The 5349-nt window shown below is 39.8% G+C and overlaps 1 long non-coding RNA gene across 1 annotated transcript; it reads right to left on the reverse strand.

The window, feature by feature from the left end:
* Positions 1–504: 504 nt before the first annotated feature.
* LOC147830975 (uncharacterized) lies at positions 505–778 on the reverse strand. Its single transcript, XR_015524699.1, has 2 exons — positions 642–778; positions 505–610 (listed from the first exon to the last, which is right to left on the reverse strand). It is a non-coding gene; the product is annotated as an uncharacterized LOC147830975 (long non-coding RNA).
* Between the last annotated feature and the right edge of the window lie 4571 nt (positions 779–5349).

The raw sequence follows: 5349 nt of genomic DNA on the forward strand, positions 1-5349 counted from the left end.
CTCCTTAATGTTTTTTTTTTTTTTTTTTTTTTTTTTTTTTACCTTTTACAGTCCAAATTATTAACCCCTTTCAGCTATATATTTCTTTGAAAGCCTTCAAAGCAAACCATCATTATACAATAACTTGCCTAATGAACCTAGTTAAGCCTTTAAATGCCACTTTAAGCTCTATAGAAGCCTTTTCAATAAGATCTAGTCAATTATTATTTACTGTCATCATGACAAAGAGAAAATTAGGGATGACTTATTAAAACTGTTACGCTTACAAATGTGTCAAACACAAATTGAGTAACAAAATACATGGCTAGGAGGACTAATAATTCACACTTCAACTGTATATGTGTGTGTATATATATATATATATATATATATATATATATATATATATATATATATATATATACACACACACAAATAAATGCACATAATACACACACACACACACACACACACACACACACACACACAACCATATGCATATACAATCACAAGCTTACACCCATACATATGCAATCATTTATTCGTACATACACAAACACTCATACACACGTACTGTAGCGAGCACACTGATGCCACGTCTCCCTGGTCACAAATTCACCCCAGCTGGAACCTCATCAGCACCGGATCGCTCACAGCTGGACCTCATCAGCACCGGATCGCTCACAGCTGGACCTCATCAGCCAGGGAGAGATATAAGCCAGCCCAGGAGGGACACGAGCTTCATTTACACACGACTCCCTGCGCTAACGCTTATGTCTCTCCTACAGCAGAGTCCAGCTTGTGAACGATCCAGCACCAGACCTCTTACCATCCTTCACCACCTCCCCGGAGCACTGGAGCACGCACCTCATGAAGAGCACCATTTATTCACGTATTTCACTTGTAAATAAAGCACCCTCCGGGGACTTGTTTGTAACTCAACTCAACTGTGTTTGTGTTTTCCCTCTGCCTCGCTACAGTACATACAAACACTCATACATACACCAACAAGCATTAGGCATGGGACGATAACCGACCTCAACTTAACCCTGATACTTCTATCCAAGAATATCATACGTCACGATCTTATACCGGTCCATGCCTAACAAGCATACACATTACATCACACATAATCAATCGTACATACACACACACACACACACACACACTGTGAATGTGAATGAATGTATCTTGAATGTGTATGTGTGCTTGCAATGCAGGTATGTAGGAGTGTTTGTGTGTGTTTGTTTGTGTGTGTGTGTGTTTATACGTGTGTGTGTGAGTTACTGTATAGTAACTCACACACACACCCACGTATAGACACACACACTCCTACATACCTGCATTGCAAGCACACATACACATTCAAGATACATTCATTAAACACTGGAATCAATCTGTTTTTCATGTTAACAAACGCATCAAATAATATGCAAATAATGCATCAAGTCAAACACTTTTATATGCTGGAAATTCAAGAACACTGCCTGCCTTCAAAAAACAGGGAGAATGTATTAGTCAATATTGATTCAGTGCGTTCATTCGTTCGTTCGTTCGTTCGTTCACTCATTCATTATCAGTGCTGGAAAGTCACACGTTACTCAAATTACTGTCGTTGACTAGTTTTTCTCAGGAATTGTCATTTCCTAAGTAGTTTTACAAATGTGCACTTTTACTCTCCGTTGACTACATTTTGACTGCTGGATCAATACTTAAACTGCTCTATTTTCCTTCAACCTGCAGTCAATACGTCATTATTTCCCGTCTGTGCGCATTAGAAAAAAACAATCCTGTCGCTGCATGACGCTGATGACTAAACCACAGCCGTTTACTGTATGACGACCCAAATGCTCTTAAACACCCAGCAGGAGCAAGATGTCGACATGACATCAGGTTGACTGTACCCCAGCACTACGGGGACGTTGCGTTCGCTTTGGAAATGATTATCAAATTCATGCGAGAACTCCACATCACGGCCACATACCAAATATCAACATCTGATCACGCTACAGCCGACATGTCACTACGACACCACTATGACGTCTATCACACATTGGATTTTGGTCGTCATACCTGACCAATAAATATGACGTTACTTTAAGATGTGGGCTTTGGGACTTATTCTAACTACCTACAATTAACCTCACTGGATGTTGCTATAAAAATATACACACTGAACTATAGACGCTGGCTTAACACTGAATTTTGCTCACCTCACATCACAAACTAAACCTAACCTCATGTTAACGTCTTATGATGTTGTGTGCCTGCCGGGCAATAACTAATGTCACGCCTTACAGAATGTTACGTTTACACACACACATCCACAAATGACATGTGAACGCATCAGCCTTTTACAGCGTGATGCTCGCTACTCCAGTACTTTGAAAAGGTCTACTTTAACTCGTACTTTCGGTCATATTTACCACACATACTTTTACTCGCACGACTACTTTAACCAAGTGATGCTACTTTTACTTTAGGATGATTTTCCACTATTCAACCTGAAACAGCATCCGCTGCATAAAACACTTGCCGGATAAGTTGGCGGTTCATTTCCCTGTGGCAACCACGGAATAATAAAGGGACTAAGCCCAAAAGATAATAAATGAACGAACGAACGAACGAACGAATGAATGAATGAACGATTTTCAATAGTCTTTCTCCCACTGTTCGTTTCTGAAAACTATGCTGCAGACGAATGTCTGAAATGATCGTTCAAACTGCAGGGAAAACATGTCATTCTTGAATCCATGCGCGCTCTAAATAAAACAAGTCTGTGTCATTTCTACTGTGTTACGCATCAGATTTCCAGAATGCGCGTTATCCTCCTGATTGTTGATCCACAATCGCACATCAGTGTCAGTACGGGATCACCCTTAAGCCTAAAACGGAGCCGGTGATGTCAAAGTCACAGACTCCAGTGTCTCTCTGCTGTGTTTCTTCCTCTTCCTTCTTGCACAGCTCCTTTATTTTTCTCTCATGTCCGCATGATCATGTTCACAGTCGAGTCGTACAGATCCTTCTCCAGCTCCAGCTCTCCCGTCTCCCACAGCAGGCAGAGTCTGAGGAATCGGTTCACGCACGGCAGCTCCTCAAACACGATGGAGGTGGAAATACTGCTGAAGGACTTCCAGATCACCACAGCAGGCGTACAGGCCCATGATGCTGCAAGAGAAAAGCACACAGCACACTTTAAACACTGCACTAATGAGGAGTCATAAACGCATAACAGCATACGCACATATACGGTGGCAGCGCTGGGGTTAGTACAAAACTTTCAGATATAGTTATATATGCATACACAGTTGTGCCTAAAAGTTAACATACCCCTTAAATAATTTCTTTAATCATTTGTTGAATCGTTTTTACAAAACGACTGAGATCATACCAAATGCATCTTCTTTCCTATTTACTACTTATTGTACATAAAAGATTTTCACACTCTTCACTACACTAAATCCAGCTCCGTCTATTCCACAGCTTCACTTTACATGCACTCAAAATAAATTACTTTTAAGATTTGCTTCAAAAACACCGTTTGCACCAACACATTTCAACTCATTTTCACTTCATCTTACTTCAATAACATGTCAGATTTACCTCACGTTTAACCTAACGATACAAAACCCATCAGGTAAACTTCATCGACTCTCTTCAGTTATTTTACTTTATTTTAACAAACTAGGTCATGTCAACTTCTTGCTTTAGCAGAAACCGCATTGCTTTTATCCTTTTAAATAATCGTATTACTTACAAATTACTACATCGCATGTCATTTGGTGTAACTTGCTTTCTTAAAGACGCGCATTTTTCCTGAAAATGTGTTACATTCCTTTATTTTAAGTCAATCGAACACAACGGCTCATTTACTTTCAAAATTCTTACTGATCTCACTTCTTCTGTTAGCACAGCCACGGCTCCATGCCTGAAGCCTCGACGTTAATGCTGACAATAAAAAAGCCCGACCGCTTCTCCTCTTGGAAACTAAAAGACGTGCTCCGAACTCTTCTTCATCTTCAAACTGATGCAGAACTTTAACAAGTCTTTCTCTTCAATTTAAACATCTACGCTTGCTTTTACTCACAAAATATTCTCCTCTTAATTCAATCCCATGCAAAGCAGGCTGGAAACTGTATCCGTTGAGACATATCCATTAATAAAACCTATTTCATATTACTAAGTTTACAACCGTTACAAAACATTTTAATATTACTAATCGATTAATATTACCGTTTAACTTTTTCAACTCATTTCATTGATCGCATCAAGTACTTGTGTACACATTAAGAATTTATTGAGACGATTCTAGTTCTCCTTCACACATATTGTTACCACTTTCACCATCTAAGAGCAAACGCGTTACATTTCCCTACGTTAAAAGCTCTTCTCTTTCAGTGCAGCCTCGGTTTCCAACACAGCGCGTGATTTCCTGATCGTCTGCCACTGTTTCTGCTTTGTGCTGATTATTTATGTCCTCGTTTAGTCTGAACAGTTAAACTGACTGCTGTTCATCACAAAACCCCTCAATCTCCTGCACGCTCTCCTGTTTCACAGCGTCTTCGGTGAGATTGCCAGCTTCATCTTTTCATCTTGAAGACCATTAGGAGACTGAAACGCTGCTGTTCCAAAGGTTTAAAGCCTCACTCGTGCTCCGAGCTAAACAGGAGACGTTAAGAGTCAGGCGGCGTGCGTTTCGCCGACAAACCCCACGCCCTACTGAAAACTGTCAACTTTTGCAGCGGGCTACTTTCATCATTTCAGCTACGTTTCGGTGTAGTCAATATCTGTTACGTACAATATCTTACTTAGAATATGACTAAATACATAAACAAACTACATGCGTTTGGGATGATCCCTTCTAACTATTCGCATTTTAACCAATCCTTCAACTTGTATGAACACTTTACAGCACAGCTGTATATCGCACGACTCTTCAGCGCTGCGATCTGAAATCAGAAATGAGCTTTACTTCCACGTGACTTACTGTAACAGGAACTCTCGGGCTCGCAGGCAAACGAGACCAACGAGCATCACAAACACAATCGCATCTTTCATTCCTTCATACACAACAACAACAACAACAACAACAACAAAAACGGCAAATTCCATTACTAAAAATGTGTGTGTGTGTGTGTAAACATGCAACTAAATGCACGTATAGCTATCCTGGTTAAAGTACCATTTAACCCACATGAGTTGCCCGCGGGTCTGTTCTAAAAATATCTCACCATAGCACCACATATGAGTAAGCTGCATCTAATATTTGTATAGGCATTCTTTTTAAATCACACTTGCATCGGTGTAAATTTGAAAATTACTTTAAGTTATTTAAAAAAAAAAAAATTTAAAAAGTATTTCAGACAAATG

The sequence above is a fragment of the Danio rerio genome, chromosome 24 (assembly GCF_052040795.2).
Source record: "Danio rerio strain M-AB ecotype USA chromosome 24, GRCz13ab, whole genome shotgun sequence".
Taxonomy (NCBI): Eukaryota; Metazoa; Chordata; class Actinopteri; order Cypriniformes; family Danionidae; genus Danio; species Danio rerio.